Source organism: Emydura macquarii, unplaced genomic scaffold, assembly GCF_026122565.2.
Source record: "Emydura macquarii macquarii isolate MOO-44397 ecotype Brisbane River unplaced genomic scaffold, CSIRO-AGI_Emac_v2 contig_2897, whole genome shotgun sequence".
Lineage (NCBI taxonomy): Eukaryota > Metazoa > Chordata > Testudines > Chelidae > Emydura > Emydura macquarii.
In genome coordinates, this window is record NW_027133034.1 from 54151233 (window position 1) to 54171745 (window position 20513).

At 40.0% G+C, this 20513-nt stretch overlaps 1 protein-coding gene across 2 annotated transcripts in view; it reads left to right on the forward strand.

Moving 5' to 3' along the window:
• The window catches only part of ADAMTS6 (ADAM metallopeptidase with thrombospondin type 1 motif 6), a 292975-nt gene that overhangs the window by 52983 nt on the left and 219479 nt on the right, over positions 1-20513 (forward strand). The window lies entirely within an intron of this gene.

Genomic DNA, 20513 nt, shown 5'->3' on the forward strand with positions numbered 1-20513 from the left:
TTGTGGTCAGAGTTAGTTCAGACCAAAGAGGTGACTCTTAACCAGAAATATCTGGATATTTTCCAGTCAGAGAGCAGGTGTGAGTAGGCAGGAGCAGAAGATATTGAGTTGTCTTAAGTAGAAAATTACCTCCCAGTCATGACTGGAATCGTGACTGCTTAGTTTCACCATTACTCTATAAGATGAAATACAGCTTAGAAGGCTATTCTGTCTTTAGAGGAACTGGATGATAATGAAATAATTCTGTATAAAAAAGTAAAAAATCCTATACTTAACTGTTATCAATTTAATAATTGTGCATTATTATTTTAAAATGAAGATGGTTGTGCAATCTGTTAATTGGTATTAATGTTTGTTCAACGATAATTGTTAAAGATCTGTTTTACAGTAGATAAGATAAGGTGCTTCTGTTTAAACTCATGTCAAAACATGCTTAAACAAAAGAGAATTTGATAAGAAACTAAGCTGGCAGCCTCTGATACTTATACAATTTTTTTTCTTTGCTTAACTTCAAGAGAGATGTAATGTTAGTATTCTGAGACACAGTAAATGTTAGTATGGAAAGCACTCACATTTGTTTACATGTAACATATACTCAAATTAAAATGATAAGCAGTGAGAACATACATTTTTTTCTGAACTGACATTCTGAGCTTTAGAAAATCATCTACGACACATTCTCTTTTGTGTGAAGGAAACATGTTAAAGAAGGTTATGCGTGCAATAGAAATACAGGGACAAATATATTTTTAGCAGTTAGCTCTGCAAGTTCTTTTTATAGAATTTTTAGTTACATTTATTTATATAAAATGTTTCTAAAGTTATAAGGAGAGACAAAACATATTTTGGTCAAATCCCATACTCTGCTTAAATTAGTACCTTTCAGTGTGAGTAAGGATGGAAGAGTCTGGCCCACTGCAAAGAAATATGTATATAGTTAGTTGGTAGCCCATTCAACAACAGGCATGATTTGTATGACGCTACTCTTTCCACTATGTTACATTCAGTATCCTTTTACCAGCCTCTTTATTTGTCTTCCTATCTGTTGCCGCCCTATGACCTCATCATTGTTGGGTCATAGGTTAGGACAGCCTGCCCAGTGGGAATGTGACATCAGTGGTAAATTTGGTGATTATTAACCTGTATAACTTTATTCAACTGCATTTGTATCTTATCCTTCTGGAATTAATTTTAGTCTATGGTATGCTGTGGGAAGTCTCTGCTACTTTGGCGTGGTATCTCATCTTGTTTAGATCTTGTTGCTCAGTAGGCAAGGTTCCATATACTCTATGGCAAGTTATGCTTAATATTCTGCAGCAATCCACTGGAAATCCTGTAGGCCCTGGGTTTTTTTTCACATTCCTCTGCAGCATGGGCCATGGGTCACTTGTTGGTGGATTCTCTGTACCTTGAAGTCTTTAAATCATTATCTGAGGACTTCAATAACTCAGTCTTAGGTTAGGGGGTCTATTACAGCAGTGGGTGGGTGAAGTTCTGTGGCCTGCATTATGCAGGAGGTCATACTAGATGATCATAATGGTCCCTTCTGACCTTATAGTCTATGATTCTATGAATCTATGACCATTCCAAGAAATTAAATAATGGAAGTTTTTTTTACTGAATCAAATATGAAAATGAATAATACAATCAGCCAACAAGTAGCCTTTCTGTTCTTTATTTTCATATTACATTTAATTAATTTTACTCTGTCCTCATCCGTTCTTAATATGCCACAGATACTTATATTGTCAATGCTTAACCACATCATAGAAGTTATCAGCAACATGCTGGTGGAACTGTTCAGTGATCAGGATCTGGGCCAGGACCAGCATTGGTGCTCTTCATCAGGGACAACCCTAAGTGTTTAACCCTCCCCCCCAGCTCTCTCGCTGTTGATTTGACACCCAGGGTGACCACCCTGATTCACTGCCCCTAAGCCTGGCCCTGCTCTCAGCAGTGACAGCAGAGGAAGCAGTCCAGGAGGGACTATACTGTAGAAATTTGGAAGAGGAGCCTAGGTTGATATTTAAGGGTATATCTACACAGCAAAGAAAAACCTATGACTGGCCCATGCCAGCTGACTTGAGCTTGCGGGGCTTGGGCTGCAGGCAGGGCTGTTTCATTGCTGTGTGGACATCTGGGCTTGGGCTCGAGTCTGGGCTCTAGGACCCTGCAGGGTGGGAGGGAGCCTCATGAGCTCGAGTCCGCTGGCACAGGATCACAATGGTCTTTTCTTTGCTGTATAGACATACCCTAAGAGACAAGCCAATATAGGAAGTAGCCTTAAAGAAAAGTAAAGCTAGGATGGCTGAGTATGGCATGGACAGTCACTCCAGAGTTTAGGGTCCCAGGGCTGGATACTGTGGTAGAGGGAGACATGGGCCCCCTTATGACATCAAAATGACAGCTAGAGATGTGTAGTTATATCCCTGCAACCAGTAGGAAGGATTTAATAAAACCTGCAACCCTAACAACAGGGTGCACAGTTGCCAGCAAGAATGTTGTGGGTAGGGAGGATGAAGAATATTGTGTAAACTCCTCAACTGAGGGAAAGTGCTTTGGAACCCTAACCAATTATGGAAGATCAGACAGGGTCTAATGAGAGGTCTGGTGCTCAAAAAAGATGAAGCACTCATTGTCCACTTCCACTTGTTTTGTGGAAACGTAAATTGCCTGCCAAACAGAAACTCAGGCAATAGCTGCACCTGACATCAGGTAAGTCACCCTTGTACATGCAACAAAGGATGAATTCTGCAGCAAATTCCATACCATGAAATATATCTAGTTACAATGAGAGGCCCAGGTAATCTGGATAAGGATACAGGATTGGGCCCCGGGGTATGAGATCCTACCTGCTAGGGAGATGGATTGGAGTCCTCTGCTCTATGTCAGCTCCATTAGACCTGAGTCCCAGGGCCTTCTTGAACAGTTTGAAATTATGAGCGTAACCATTGCTTTCTCCTTTTTTAAACTTCTGAACCACTCATCCTAGTAGAAGAGAGAAAGCATAGAAAAGTTGATTTACTTGGCCATTTGTGAGACAAAGTGGACTATTTTTTTGTTTTGTTTTGTTTTTTTTGAGTTGCTTGCCAGCTGACAGCTTATTTGGTCTGCTTTTGTGTTCAGTGACTCCTGTAGGTTGATGGGTCTGATGAAGGGTAGGTGACCATCTGCTCAGGAAGGAATCTGCATCGCTCTGGTATTTTGACTTAAGCTTCTTGTGCCCTGTTGATTTATGTATGCCATGATTGTCTTGTCATCTGGTAGAACCATGACTTGCTCCTCACTGCTTTTATCTTTAGGAAATTGATACGGTGGCACCTTTCCGACTGTAAACTGCAGTGTTTATTTTGGTAAAATGCCCAGTGAAGACAATGTGAACAAAATCTAAGGCTAATTATTATCAAAAGAGCCCCTGGAAAATATAACAGGCAACCATCTAATAGTAACATATCATATTTTACTATTCAGCAGAATTCATTGCATTTTCTGTATCAAGAGTCAATAGTCCTCCATGATTCCAAACTTGTGGGGCCCAAAATAGTTTAAATCATCTCTTTTTAAATCTGTGAAGTGGACCTAGTTTATATGAATTCTGACTGGTCATGTTTCATTGGCGGGATTATTCTTTTTTGTTCTAAAAGCAAAAATTGTATACAATTTAATGGGCCAAAATCTGTAAAGTCTCTTAGCAACATGTATGCTAATACTCCAATTCATTCTTTGTGGTACTGATTTTTGGTTCTTTGTTCTGAGTGTGGAGCGTGCTTTGCTTCTCCTACATCTGATTTACATTACACTGTGAAGGAAATGGAGTAAGCTTTTAATTTTGAATTTTGGTGTAATTTGACTTGAAGGAAAGGTCAAGACCTGTTTCCTCCACTCGCTCAGCCACAAGTATGAATATGTTCTATATGCATCCTGGAATTCCTCTTTATTTAAAAATAAAACTTTGTAGCAGTTAATGCTTGCACAATATTTAGCAAATATGAAGTACTATACAAGTGGAAAGTATTTTTATTACTAATAAGAAAGGAAAAATTGTGCAGACATTAGAAGATTTTCTGTGACTTGGTAGTCTGCCCCTTAAGGACAGTCCTCCGTCCCATGACATGGCCTTTAACAGTTTGGGGTAGTCTGGCACACAGGGCCTGAGGAGAAAGGAAAAGGCTTCTGGGAAGAAGTACCAGTTAAAAGGAATCCCATTAGTGTACCTTTAAGGGCCTGGGACATGGAGCCTTGCAGACGGAGTGGGGCAGGGCTCCCCTCTTACCTAACCAATAAGGAATGAGTGGGGAGAAGTTGCCAGCATAAATGCTGCCTGCTCCTTCATAGCAGAGGCAGATGCCTATATAAGCTGCACAGAGCAGGAAAAACAACGAGAGTCCTGTAGCACTTTAAAGACTAACAAATGTAATTTCTGCAGGCATAAGCTTTCATGGGCTGTAACCCAACGTCAGATGTGCTACAGGACTCTCGTTGTTTTTGCTGTATACAGACTAACACGGCTACCCCTCTAGAACAGAGCAGGAAGGCTCCTGTAAGGCCCCTGAATTAGGAGGGGGAAGACAACATCAATGGAATGTCTGCCTACTGAACCCTCCCAGCCTGAGAGTGGCAGAACTGACTGGTAAAAGGGCTCAGCTGAAAGACAAGCTGGTGAGAGACCTGCAGCTGGCATGAACTACAGCATCAGCTTCATGGAGGCGAGCTGGAGGAAACTTGCTGTAAGGAGGGAAACTATAAGGACAGTTTGGAAGATAGCCTAGTATGTGTCAGAGAAGCTGAGGGGGAGGCCTGTTTGTGTGATGTTCTGCCTTCAGAGTTGAATAAACTAGAGCCCTGAAGAGGTGCTGTTTGATAGACAAGCCTCAGTGGACATATAACCCTCACTCAGGGAAACTGAAGCAGAGATGTAATGGTGGCACTGCACTGGGGGTGCTCTGGGTGTGTGGGCCCACACCGCAACTTCACATTAACAAATACTATCATGTATAAAAACAAAAGGAATTCCAGAGATGTACCAATAAAAATAACAAATAGTGAAGCCAACGACAGGCCTCTTTCAACAGTGAAAAATCAAAATAGCTCAAGTTCCTGTCCATGTAGTTTTTTGACCTGCAAAATTCATGTGGAAGTCAATAAAATGAATGCAGATTGTTTATAGGATCAGGCCTTTGGGATTATGTCTATGCTGCATTTTGGAGGTATGATTCCCAGTACTAGCTCTGCTCAAGATAGCTTTCTAAAAATAGCCGTGTGGACGTTATGACTTTGACAGTGGCTCAGGCTAGCTGCCCAAGCATGGACCCAGTGGGTTGGACAGGCTTGATCTCAGGCAGCTAGCCCAAGCCACTGCCCTATGCAATATTGCTATGTTGTGTGTGCACTATAACCACGCTGCTATTCTAGCGCAAGTCTGTCTATCCACACAGGGAATCATACTTCCCAGCTGCATTGTAGATATATCTGGAATATCATTTCAATCTCATACCATGAAAGGTAGGCCAAATTTCTTCCTATTCATAAACTAATGTCATGATTAATTGCAGTTTTTTTAAAATTATTTGACAGTCCTATTTCTTATCTTTTTTTATTGTGAGTGCAACACTTGACTTTTTTTTTTAATAGATCACTATGCTTTGTATTACTCTACGTTTTTCTCTTTACATAATTACTCTTATTAAAAACAAAAACAAAAACAAAACACCCTGCTCCCTGCTTCCAGTATTCTTCAGTAATAGCCCTACATTAGCCCTATTATAAATGTTAGTGTTTAGGACAATCATTGTAAAAGATAGTATTCTTTTTATGAGCGTTGTTGGTTTTTTTCCTTTTTAACTTGACTGTGATTTTGCTTAATTTAGTACAGTTTGCGGGATAAAGGGGGAAAAAAAACCAAGAATGTAAACTGACTGCTCTTTTTTAAACCCACGAAACTATTTTGACCTCTTCAGCATTACATTGTTCTAGCTATACCGTATGATGAAGTCATTGTCCCTGCTATTTATTACCAATACTGCATATATTTATGTATCCAAATACATCTTAGTCAAACAATCCTCTCAGATTCTACAATCAGTGTATCAATCATATAAAAGTGCTTTTTTCATAGATCAGACATAGAGAAACAATTCTGATGTGTGGAATATTTGATGTATAAAGTGGCAATTATTTTATGAATACTAAACAAAGATCAGATTAAACTGGAAGACAACATATCTTTTGTGTTTGATCATTAGATAAGATACTAAAGTTATGCCCTAGTGTAACGTTTGGTGGCCACATCTTGGTAAGAGTATAAGAACATGGGGATGGGGGGCTGTATCCGAGATTTCATTACTCATTGAGGGCTGATCCAACTCCATTGAAGTCAGTGTGAGCTTCACTGAACTCTAACTTTAATGGAAAGACTTACATAAGTTATGGTTTCCTGAGTCAGACTTTTCCCCCCCTCCTCCTCCTTGGTAGTTTTCACCCTTTTAAGATTATGAGGCTGAGATATGCTGGAGTTAACTATGCAGGCAGAAAACATTTTATCTTCCTAAATATCTCAGAGCAGATAGTTTAACTCTTGCTTTGCTATTGATTATTAATTCAACATCATATCTTTAAATGTACAGAGAGTTGCATATCTTTATTCATTTAACCAACGATGCTGTAGTCCAGCACTGGAAAGAAGCTGCAGGCTTTGTTGGTGTGTACAGAGACTGCAATGAACTGAAGCTTGCTACATGCTCCCATTTTTTTTTTACTTTTCAAAATGTTGAAAGAAGCGAAGAATCCATTATTTGTCTAGCTCTCTTGGTGAACTCACGGAAAGGAAAACAACTTAAAAGTGAAAAATTCTAATAATTATCTAAAATAACATTAGCAAGACAAGATAGGTGAGGTAATATCCTTATTAGTGAAAGAGAGAAACTTTTGAGTTATACAGAGCTTTTCTTCAAGTCTGGGAAAGATCAAACAGATTGTTTAGCATAAATAGTTAACACATATGCTAAAGGACCATTCAAGGTGAAGTGGGCCAACCCGTTAACATCCCTGCAGTCAATAAAGGGGGGTTAGTGGGTTACAAATTGTTGTGATCAGTCATAAATCCAGTGTCTTTATTAAGACCGTGGTTAGAAAAGTCATATCCTGGGACCAACATGGCTACAACACTGCAAACATAAAATACTAGGTTTTTTTCCTTTTTTTTACACTATGTACCAGAATCTCTTACCCTCTAAATCTGTAAAAAGGTAATCTTAGAAATTGTTAAAAGAGTATAACTTTTAAATTATAAATTGCTCTCAGGAGCTGTTTTTAGAGTAACTACAAACTAGACATGAGAAATTCTTGGTATCTCAGTATTAATAATATCTAACTCTTATCTCAAAGTGCTTTACAAAGGAGTTGAGTGAATGAGAGTTGATATTTTTAATGGCCAAAATATATAACCTATAAATATAAAGTATAGTGAATTTTAAAATTCACCCGAGCGTATAATATAAGAAGAGAGGAGAGTGCTAGTCCTGTGCCCTACATACCTATCTGCTGGCCCTAAGAAAACAGACATGTCATACTTTTGTTTGTAGCATGGGCCAGGATTTAGGGGTGGGGCATGAGGGTGATTGCTTGGGTGCCAACTTCTGGGAGCACCAAATCAAGCATGGGGTTGGAGCGCGGGGGGGTGGGGAAGGTGACATTGCTTGGCTATTTTTTATTTGGTTTTTTTATTTGGTTGAGAGAGCCGAAAATGTTTTCCATCTTGGGTGGGCCAGCCCTGGCCATGGGGAGCACTGCCAGCCCAAGATTTTTAAATGTTTAAAGAAACTAACATTTTGGGAAGATTTGAGAAATATTTCTGCTATTTTTGAATAGGAAGACAGTGGGTAAAAATAATTTTTCTCAGTATAAAAATATATTCTTGTAACCATTGTTTGAACAGCTGCACAGCTGAAGTTGCTGGAAAAATAAAGTTGAAATTTTACTTCGAAATAATCATCATTTGAGTAGAAGTGCTTTTGATTTTTCTGGCTTAAATTGCTTTCAGTCTGCACTGCATGTGCCTTCTTTTTGGCTAGTTAAGTGGACAAATAAGAAACCTACACATGCATGCCTCACTTCATCTAATTTAGCTGTGTACTAAAAAATCTAATGGAAATTTGTAAGAGCTGAGATAAGGAGTCCATAGAAGTACTTGTCTCCATCACTGCAAATCTTATAAATTATACAGGAGCTGAGGTAAGGGCTTTCTCCATGATCCCTAATGTGCTGTTTTGTAGCAAAAGACATGAAAGGACCCAGGCCAAGATGTGTTTAAAAGAGGGTGAATAAATTTAAGCTCCCTAAATCCACACCGAGGAACTTAAAGAAGCAGCCTGATTTTCAAAAGTCCTCAGCATTCATAAACTCCCACAGAAATCAATAGAGGCAGCTGGGTGCTGATTACTTTAGAAAATCAGGCTGCTTATTTAGGTGCCTAAATAAAATATACACCCAATATCCACAAAAAGATGCATGACAAATGTAAAAATAAAGTTGTGATATACCATTAGATCAGATATGCATGAAATATTAGCTGTCAGTTCTAAGAGGAGGTTTGAGGTAGAAATGGAAGCAACCGGGACATGTCGGAGTAGCCCTGGAGCACATCAGTCTGCTCTGTATCTAAATGACTGCGTAATGCTGCCTTTGCCATAATAGTGGAAATATTATGTGAGATTTTGGGGTAGGTACTGTTTGCCTCTGTGTAAAGACAGTACTTAATGAATTGTTGGTACCACCAGAAGACAAATAATAAAAATAACTACATTTCTGTATTTAGAGATCTGTAAAAGCCCTGGTGCTGAGCCCCATTTGGGATTTTGGTTCTGTGCCAGTGTAGTTTCCCCATACTGTCTATTCACAACTGAATGCTGTAAATAAATAGAAAAGTTGGAATTTGTGCAATGTTGCATATTAGCTCTGCAATATTTTCTGCATATCTATTCAGGTTTGGGGGTTTTCTTGGTATCACGCATTGTACCATCTGATTCTTTCCAGCTTTCAACCACAAATTCTTTCCCTTTACATGTACAAACATCACAGAGGGATAAACGTGCCATCTTTTTTGATAGTGTGTGGTATGACATCATACTAAACTTTCTTTCAGTAAGTGCACCTAATAAAGTGTGGTGCTGCATAATTTCAAATGTATAGGTAGCTTCTGGAAATGGGTTCAAACCAAAATTCAAGACTTGGACATGCCCACGTTTAAAGAAATGTTGGATATGGATCCAAACTTCACAGGCCAGTATCCATTTCTAATAATTTTCATTGACTTAAAGATTCTATATGTATTCCATACACACAGTATACTTTGCATGTGTGTGATGGCCACCATCTTGGTTGATACACCAGGGACTGAACAAAGGACTTTAAGAGCACGAGCCTCTCTAACTTGAGCTGAAGAGTCTTTGTAGCTGGGAGTTGTAACAGATTCACATCCTTTTTAGATTGGGCTGAGTGAGGAATGTGTAACACACATTGGAAAGTGGGTTACATATCTGTTTTGCTTTAAACTCTTGTGGTAGGGTGCTCTTCGTGCTCCTGTGGGCCGAGCGCTTTTTCAGTGTGCTGGGCACAAAATGGCCACCTGAGGCTCCCATCAGTCTTAAGATGGCAGCCATCTCACTTCCACCCCATCTTCCTTCAGGCCTTCACAGGCCAAGCAGTGCCCTTGGGACTTAGGTTCTCAGGTTGGGGTAGAGGGTGTCCGAGCCCACCCTCTTCTTCAGACAGCAGCCCAGAGACCCTAATTGACAGCAGTGGCTGGCTACTACTGCTGCTGCTGCTGCTGCTATAAGGCACTGTGCGAGTCTCCTCTCTGGGCTGCTTCCCTATCCTGATCTTTGCTGGGGATAAGTAGCCACTCCAACAGGCAGGCACCCCTGCTTTCCTCTGGCTCCTGCCACTCACAGCTCTTCTTCTCCAAATCTTCAAACTTCAAGAGCACCCTGTTTCCCTGGCAGGGAGCTTTTATCTGCTCCCAGGCAGCCCTTAATTGGTCTCAGCTGACCCTGGCCTCAACTGGCCCTAATCGGTCTCAGCTGACCCTGGCCTCAGCTGGCCCTAATCAGCCTGAGGGAAACCTTGGGCAGCTGCTAGGGGAACAGGGCCTTGGCCATTCTTAGGCTAACATAGCATCCTTCGACTACCTTCCGGTAGCCCCTGTCATACTCTGCATGCACCACAGATAATGTGTATTTTTTCTGCAAAGGGAGATGTCTTCTTGTGTTGCAGATTTGATCAACAGCAAGTTCCGTGATCAATCAGTTAGATGAATGACTAATAATTTGAGCAGATGGTTCTGGATGTTTTTCAATTTTGCCAGTTTTTAAATTAAATTGTTTCCTCCCACATAGTTAAAACTGTATTTCAAGAGCTTAACAAAAGTAACAAAGGTCTATGTTTTTAATTTACTTCCTCTTTTGAGTTATCCAAAATAAAGGTAAAATGCTAAAAAAAATGGTTTGAGCACAGTTATGAATTTTTCATCTTCATAATAATTTACACTTTATAAGATAAACTTTTACCCAATGCCAAAGTTCATTTTCTATCCCAGTAAATTTCTCTGCAGTAAAGTGAGAAGTGTAGTTTTGTCAAACATGTTGTCTGATAACTTGCTATGTGGTCATATTCTATCATTAAATATCAATTATTATCCTGAATTGTAGGTGACCTAACTATTTTTATTTAGGAATGAAGCAGCTTAAATTAACAACAATGAAATTTATTTGAAACAGAAATGAAATGAAACAGAAATTTATTTATATAAATAGTTATTAAAATGTGCTTTAATGGGACACAACTTTTTTTTTAGTAGCTATTTTAGGTTCTGTGTAATTATCAGGCCATCTAAAATGCTAAATCATATCATCAATCATTGGATTAAGAAGAAAAAGAAAAGTACTCAGGTCATGTAATTAAAATATCAGTTATCATAAGCTTTGTTGATTGGATTTCTTCCAAACTTGGCATGTAGTTATCTCATGTGATTTAAAGTTAACACACATTCTGTTATTTTTAAAATCAGTGCATCATTTCTGCTAAGTGATCAGTGCTGGCAGACTTTTATAGCGGCACAGATTCTCACAGAGATCAGTGGGATGGCAGGTAGGCATAAAGTTCTGTCTGAGTGGATTGCTTTGCAGGATGAGGGACTAAGCTAGGTCAGGATACAAATGAGAGTTGGTACAAGCTTTATTTACACAACCAATTGTCACTTACTAGGAAGACATAAATCACCAAAATATGGTATCTTCCCTATTACCACTATACTGCTAACTTCAAAATAGGGATATGTATGCTCCTGAGGGAGCAGGGAGTGCTTTATGAGCACTCAGTGCTGATATCAGCTGAATCATTGGTGCACCTGCTGTAACATCATGGTGATAGCAATAAGTGCTAGTAAAGAATCATAACACTGTCATGATTTTAGTTACTTCCTTACACTTTGTCACAGTTCTGTCTCCAGAGGCACTAAGAAACAGATGTAAATTACAGCATTTGTGTGGTTGTGAGTCAAGAACTGGTCTTTTATTGTTCAGGAATAGTACTTTGATCTACTAATTCTGAAACTTCTGGCTGGTGAAACTTAGTGTTTCACAGAGATGATTGCAATCAGCCTTGAGAGGGGTATCATGTTTATACAAACCTTACTGGACTTTTTAAATGGAAGATCTTTTGGATGGCATTGACAGTACAATTGAAGGGGTTTTCATACTTCTTTAATCAGAGTAGAAGGCAATTTTCCCATTTATTTCTATCAGCAGCTTGGAAAAGGGAGGGCTAAGTGATGCGATAAATCAGGTGGAAAAAAGGTACAGCAAGTTCTATAACTTGCACATTCATTTAGCTGTAATGAAAGATATTGCTTACATTGTAATCTTAGTACATTTAATCCTATTTTAAAATTGGAAGAGTGTAGGTAATGATGATAAATATTCCTTGTGCAAATTATTTTAGAACAAACCTCTACCCTACTAGCTCTTTGAACCATCTGCCAAATGGAGTGATATATTATGCAATCCTGGAAAATATATTTGGAAACCTCCATTGCCAAGGTAGTCTGTTTGATGTTGGGTACAGGGTTTTTCAGTGATAGTTTTTCTTATTTATTTTATATTGCTTACACATGTAAAGTGTAATGAAATTATTTTATTAGACTTTTATTAAACATACTCCACTTCACGGAGGACAGGTAATTATAATATCAGACATTAACATATTATAAGATTATTTCTGTTGAAAATAATAGCAACATTTTATTTTAAAAAGGCAAATATTTCAAGTTACAGTACAAAATTAAATATATTATATATTTAATTTTAGTTTAAAATTAAACTACTTTAGTTAGTTTAGTTTAATATATATTAAGCACATTATAAGATTATTTCTATTGAAAATAATAGTAACATTTTATTTTAAAAAAGGCAAATATTTCAAGTCACAGTACAAAATTAAATTCCTTCATTAGTTAACAGGATGTATTATATAATGACTCCCTACCCAAAAGTGCACTTTTCTGATACCAGCTCATTAAAAAACAGCTCTAGGTAGAATTAGTGTAGTCTATTCATATAGAGGCCTATATGTTCTCCCTTGCTAACCTTAATTAAACTATTAATTTTCAACTGTTTTTATGCCACTAATTTTTTTCTGAAATAAGAATTTGGAATTTTTGGCTGTCGCTTAATTTGAGAGTCATGAAAATAGCTAGGGTGGATTTATTTAAAAAAGTTATTTAAATTACTGCTTTTAATCTTGGTTTAAATCAGCAAGCAGGAATCCTGGATTTAAATAACTGATTTAAACTTGTGTCCAGTTTGTACTTTAGTTATTTTCGTAAAGAAAGGTTCATTTTCACTGGATGGTAATCATTAAAATATGTTGGTCTGCAACCAGATATAGCCTTTACACTAAAGTTGATATTAATTTTTGCTAACTATGGGGATACATTATACCTATACACATTTATTTAAGCAAGGATATAACTTACATTTATTAAAGATTCTTAATTTTTACAATTTTTCTTATGTTAGAAAATGGTGAATGTTGCATTTATTATTTGCTAGAGTTAGATGATGTTTTTTTACTTGGGATTTGTGTCAAGCTGCATTTGGATGGAAATTGGAATTTGAAAAGGTACAAAACCAGCATTTTAAGATTACTTTTATTATTTAAGAAAACTACCTTAAATGTGCTGGATATGTAAGGAAAAATACATTTATCAAAATGTGTGTTGCCTTTAAAAGAAACTGATTTTATAAACCAGAGAAGGATTATCTATAGTGAGTGAACTGATAGATTGTCTCTGGTCACCAAAAGCCAGATTTTCAAAGATTTCAAAAGGAGGCTGGATAGCCATCTGTCTAGACACAGCAGATACTGTATCTTGGCAAGGGGTTAGACTAGATCAATGGTTCCCAACCTGGGGGGTGGGACCCCCTTGGGGGGTGCCAAAGATTACAGAGGGTCCATGAGTCTTCAGTAATATTGAGGTCATTTAGTCCCCTGCACTCCGCGCTGGGCACAGCAGCCTTGAGCTGTGCGCTGGCCGGAGAGGAGGAGCAGACCCCCAGCCCTGCACTGGCCAGGCAACTGGCTAGAGAGGAGCAGCCCCAGCTGGTGGGTGCCTGGAGTTAGGGCCTGCCTCCATTATCCTCAGTCCATGAGAGATGGGAAGAGGCAGGGACACACAGGGCATGCAGTGATGGCTGTGCCAGGGAAGACTTAGCTTCCTACTCAGGTAAGACTAATTTATTATGATTATTATTTATGTAATTTCATGTTATTATTATTATAATTATATGTGTTTATAGGGATTATATGTGTTTATGGTTGGTGGGGGGCAGGTCAGGAGGGTGGGGGTGGGACGCATGTTTTACCTAGTGTTAACCAGGGGGGCTTCCTCTCAGAATGGTTGGGAACTAGGTGACCCTTGTGGTCCCTTCTAATTCTATGATTCTATGATTATGCATATAGGGCCCTTTAATGGGATTTTGAGAAAAGCCTCATCAATTTAAGTGCCTAACTTCCATTGAAATAAATGGGAATTCAAATCAATTTGAGTTAGATACCTCACCTGCTTAGGTACTTTTGAAAAGATCAAGTAGGCACCACTCTTTATCTGTAGGCACCTAAATATGTTTGAAAATCTGTCCTTATGTCCTTCAGATTTTTAAGACTAGTAGACCTTATCCTCCCCACCTGTGTTTTTATGCTTAGATTGGAAGAGGAAAATAAGTTTTCCTGCTTTTTCAACTCATAATAGGATTTTCAGCTTTGAACGAACTAGCTCAACGGAAGTAAATATTCTCTCTGTACCTGCTAGCTAAATTGCAACCAAAAGTAATTAAAGCAAAATCTTTTCTGTCCAATGGAAACTGAAAGTACTTACATTTTGAAAAAATTAAATACCAGCATCTTCTCCAGTGTAAAGAATGAAAATAATACATACTTAATGCACTATATGATATTGTGACATATCCATAAAGCTTCAATTGGCTTCAAAAGTTAGGATATTTCCCCCAGTGATTCTGTGTATAATTAAAAAAGTGGTACCCTTTAACTCATTAAAATTTGAGGTGATATTGTTGCAGTATATATTTTTATTTAAATTGTTTTAATAAGCTATACTAAGTTTAGGCTTCAACATAGATTGTTATAATTTCAAGTTTTATTTTAAACATGTTTATTTTGAAAAGAAAAACTTACTGAATTTAAATTAAAAAATCAGATTTAAATAAAAAAATCAGTTATTTTAATTTTTTAAATATATTTATTTTTATCCACCTGCCACCAAGCATCCAGTACTTTATTCTTTGTGAATCTAAAGATCCCATGTCTCCTAGTGACTTTATTGGGCTTCAGTTCAGCATGTTAAGGGCTGAATGTCATCATTTCAATGATTAGGCACATTAACTTTGAGCTATATAGTATAAATTGATAATTTTCTCGTTAGGATTTAATCAAAGTTCCCTGTATTTTTTGGCCATATTATCCGTTAAATATTTTAGTGGAAGTTAATTCATCATGTTTGTAGATGTCATGATTAATGTGCTTACTGATGCATAATGGCTGCATCCACTCTTAGTGAACTCATCAGAACTTAATGTCTAACTGGAAAACAGCATATAATTTTTTCTTTGAGTCATGTTGTCCACACAGATTCCACTCTTTGCATGTATGTGAGATTGGGTTCTCTGGTAATAGCAGAGGTTGTACCTATGCCCTGTGGCTATGTCTGTCCTGGGTGCCCTCATGATTACTATAGCTGAGAGTATAAGGGTTGGTGCAGCCTCAGCCACCTCTCAGTTCCTTCCTACTGCCCATGACTGAGATGGAACCCTGCAGTGTCCATGTCGCTTGACCATTTAAAGAGATTAGCAGACCTATTGTTATTCTAATAGTAAGTTAATAGCTCTTAAATTAGCTTTCAACCTGTTTTTTTTTTTTTTTTTAAAGTTAATTATTGTAGTTTTAAGAAGATTCAAGGCATAGATAGGTTTTCTTGCTCTCCTATCCTCCCATATACAGCTTAACATGGCCAAAAGCAAGTCTCTGGTATTTCAGATCTGTCTTCTGTGCAAAGTGGCAATAGCCATAAATAACAGCGCTCAGGGTGCCTTCTCTGCCTGGGAGAAGGGCATGTGCATGAGCACTGTTCAATGTGAAAGAGATATCTGAAGTGTACTTTGAAGGCTTGAGAGGGTAGATTGAAGCTTCATCTTCTGCAGACATCTATGTAAGCATTGTCTGGCCTTAGCAGTCAGCCAGAGGGACCACTACCTCTGTGTCAGTCACACTCCTCCTGTGCCCCAGTAAGCTGCAATGATACCCCAAGCTTGAGGGACAATCAGAAACCTCACTCCATGTTTAAAGAAGAAGAGGTGTCACAAGAAGCACCGCTCCAAGGGCCAGGGAAGGTATAGATCTTCCCCAGCCAGGATACAGAAATCCTCCGCTAAGTCTCTTTCCCATCAGAGCCCCAAGTTTGGACCTCGCACAACCACTAAGGTGAAACTGGCACCAATAGTCACTTCTCACAGTAAGCACTACACGGCCTTTGGTACTGCTCAGGCACCATATCCACCAGCGCTCAGTGACTCTGTGCCAATGGCAGTGGTATCAAGGAAAACTGTACCAGGCTCATTAGCAGAGATTACAGTGATCCCAGCAGCAAATGCAGCAGCAACTGACTCATTGGTACCTAAAACCTTACCAACACTAAAGCACTTCTCAGCACGGGCATCCTTAGTGGTGGGGCTGGTACCAAAGTCTCTGATCCTGGTCAGACAGAGGCACTAAACAGAAGGGGCTTCTTTTAACTGGCCAAAGACCTAACTGCATATGGTACGCTGGAATGGTGCCTTTGGAAGAGGACTTTACTTTCTTAGTCTCATAGAGGGAGTGCAGCATACCATCTTCCTTGGACTGTGACCCATTTCTGCTGTGGATAACTCAGTGGGATGGAGATAGACAAGCTAGGGAGGAATCTCTGAGAGGCACCCGTAAGTCAAGAGTAGTGGTTCTCAAATGGGGTTCCACGGAACCCTAGGGTTCCGTGGGCTGAGCGGAAGGGTTCCGCGAAGAAGACGGTCCGTGTTGCCGAATGTTTAAAAAATCTGGTGCAGCCAAATCAAGCAAATACCGCGCCGCCGAAAAGAGGAAGATTTCCTTGACTTTTCAGCGGACGGTATGTCATGTGTGGGCAAGGGTTCTGAGGGCATGGTATGGTAGGGCAAGGGTTCTGAGGGCATGGCATGGGCACGCAAGGCTTCCGTGGGTGGAAAGAAATTGAGAACCACTGGTCAAGAGGATCCTGAAGAGAACCACCAAGCTGGTACCCTCCTATGTGCCCTCCTCCCTCTATTGTATCTTTACAAGCTGTGGCCCTATAGGTCACCTTGAAGTAACAATCTCCACATGAGGAAACTGGCTTCTTCTGTTATGGCCAAGCCAAGATCATATTTACCAAAACTAATACTGCAGTCAGCACCAGTACCAACCCCAGCACATCAATTATTGGAGGACAGCAAGAATTAATCAGGGATGGTCTCTCTCCTACCAGCAGCAATCACTGACTGTTTCTTCCTCCTCACCAGATGAGGCGACTAGCCCTCTCTGCACTGCTGCCTCAGATGAGTTGAAAGTATTTGAAGATCTGATGAGGAGACAGCTAATACCTTGAATATCCCTCTCAAGATAATCCAAGAAAAACAGATCAACTACTGGACATCCTCCAACCCTAATCATAATGGCCCTTCCTATTAATGAAGGATTTTTGGAACCTGCAAATGTGATATGGCACACCCCTGAGTCCATTTCTGCAAATGCCAGGTACTCAGACAGGGGGTACCAGCTTCTGATTAAGGGATATGAGTACTTATTCCAGCATGTCATCCCTGGTCATCCAAGCTGTTCAGGAAAGATCCAAGCAACAGGCAAAATCTACTCTCCAGGAAAAAGACCCCCAAAAGCTGGATCTCTCTGGATGTAAAATTTATTTCCTGTGAGTCTTCAGCTAAGAGTTGCCAGTTATGATACGCTTCTTATGATTTTCTCTTATAAGACAGACTCTCCACCCTGACAGAGAAACTCCCATCTGAGTACCAAGGGGAGCTGAAATTGACTATGTCAGAGGGAAAGCATTTCAACAACTTCATCCATCCTTTTAAAATGAAGATGGACACCCTAGCTTCTATCATCTGCTCCTTTGATTCTATGGACTGGTTCACAGCTCTCAACCCGCAAGACACCTATTTTCATATTTCTACTTCTAGCACAAAAAAAATACCTTCAATTCCTGGTGAGGTCATCACACTACCAGTACAGGATCCTACCATTCACCCTGTCTGCCCCCCTGAGGGTATTTACCAAGGTTCTTGCCATAGCAGTTCCTCAAGTAAGGCGGCAAGGAATCCAGGTATATCTTTATCTGGACAAGTGGTTGATATGGTGCTGCAATAGGTCACTCACTCAATTCATAAGACTCTAGACTTCTTCACCTCTCTTGCCTCAAAGTCAACAAGGACAAATCCACACTGATCTCAGCACAAAGCACCAAATTCACAGAAGCAGTGCTTCAGTAGAAGTGGGAGTCTGGGGTCCCTCACGGTTGACTTCCTAATCCCTTGAAGCCACAGTCTGATGTACACTTTTACACTGATTCCCATGCTCCCTAAAGTATTGACGAAATTGAGGCAAGATGCAGGGACTATCCTCCGAATAGCTCAGACTTGGGCCTGGCCATTCTGGTACTTGAATATAGTAAGATTGTCCATTCAGAAGCTGATTGCATGAAGTTTATTCCTTGGTGATTCTCAAGCTGAGAGTTGACAATTCTACCCAACCTACTGTCTCAGAACAACAACCAGGTCCTGCATCTGTACCCAGAATCTCTACACCTGACAGTCCGTATGTTCCCTGGCTGACATCTGCTGAAAAGGACTGCTCTGCAGCAGTCCTAGACATTCTACACCAAATTAGAAACTACTCAATAAAATGAATTTATCAAGCCAAATGGAAATTGTTTTCTGTTTGGTCCAAACAATAACACTATGCTCCTTTGCAAGTGACAATCCTCATTGTTTGGGACTGCTTGCTCTCACTCAAGCTGTCAGAACTATCTTGGTTCAATTAAGGTTCAATTGGTCACAATCTCAGCAAATCATCCCCTGGTCCAGGACCACACGGTGTTTTCTCACCCCACCATGATGAAATTACTTAAAGGACTTACCTGTGTCTTTCAACCAGTCATAACCCCCTCCTCTGTGGGATCTCAATGTAGTGCCCACTGGTTTGATGGGCCCTCCCTCTGAGCCCATGGCTACTTGTTTCCTCTATCACTTCTCCATGAAGACAGCTCCCCTGCTGGCTATTAGATCAACCAGAAGAATAGGGGAGATTCAAATCCTCATGGAAGGACCTCATTCCATCTTTCACAAAGACAAAGCACTTTCAGGCCTCACTTAAAATTCGTACCCAAGGGTGTCTCAGACTTTCACAATAACCGGTCTATTCATCTACCAGTCTTTTTCCCCAAACATTCTTTCCTGAACAAGGCAAAACATGCTGGCTGTGGTTAGAGCATTGTCTTTTTACTTGGATAGGATTAGTTCGAGCAGAGCCTCACCTGACTGTTTGTTGCATTTGCGGAATGGAGGAGAGGACAACTGATATCCTTATGGAGACTAAGTGGATTTCAGACTGCATACATAACTGATCTATAGTGGCAAAAAAGATCTTCTTGGACACATTAGATTTTAAGCCCTGGCAGCCTACTTCACCTCCTTGAACAGTGTCCCATTGATTGAGATTTTTAGAGCAGTGACTTGGAGTAAAGTCCATACTTTTAGCACTCACTATGCCGTGATGCAGGCCTCTAGATGAGATGCAAGCTTTTATAGGATGGTCCTTAAGTCACTAGTTAAGAAGGACTTGTCTTACCTGCCTCCGAGCTTTGTGATACTGTTTGCTAGTCACCAAGAGTGTGGAATCAGCATAGACAACCATTCAAAGAAAGAACAGTTACTTACTTTACAGTAATTGTGTGGTTCTTTGAGAAGTGTTGTCCACACTGATTTCATGACCTGCTCTCCATCCCTAATATAGAGTCCTGTCACTTGGGATTCTGTATTGGCAAAGGAACTAAGAGGCAAGTGAGGCTTCCCTGTTCCTGATACACTTAGCAACTATGGCAAAACACAGGTCCCAATGGACACTGTTAAAAACATGATCTTGTGCATATGTAGAATCTGTGTGCATTGCTGAATGGATCTTGCCCCAGGAAAGAGCCTTCAGCAGCAGGTGGTCTCTCCCACAGCTGGGGGCTCCTATTCCTTCTTTCAGTCCTGACCAGGGGACTCTGCTCTGCTCCATCAGGACCGGAGCCTTCACCACACCCTGTGCTTGCAGGAATTGGGTGTCACCAACCCCACAGCTGTGCAGAGAGCCCTCTGCAGCTCCGCTGTCATGGCCCTGCTTGCTCACTCACTCAGCAGCCAGGAGCATGGGGGTTGTGCTTGGGCAGGAACTCTTCAACAGCAGGATGGCCTCCACTGCAGCCAGGGCTCATTGTCCTTCTTGCAGCCCTGGCTGAGCATCTCTGCTCCTCTGGGCCAGAACTACAGCCTGCCCTGCACCTTATGCCTGAGTGTCTTGGGACCCTTGGCCAGGCAAGGAGTCCCCTGCAGTCCTGCTGTCAGACGTGCTCTAACCTTATTCCCAAACTTACCCCCCTCAATTTCCTGCTACTGTAAACATAACATCATTGAAAGTAAAAATTGATATTAATTGTTGAAATTGCCAAAAAAAAAAAAAAAAAAAAAAAAAAAAATTTAATTCTGTGAAGCCAATCCATACTCTTCATTGTCCAGAAGTGTACTGGGGGAAAGCTGTTTTAGACTTCTAACAACTCAACAAATGGATGAAGAAAATGGAGATTTCAGATAGAAACTCTAGCTTTGATTACAGCATCCCTA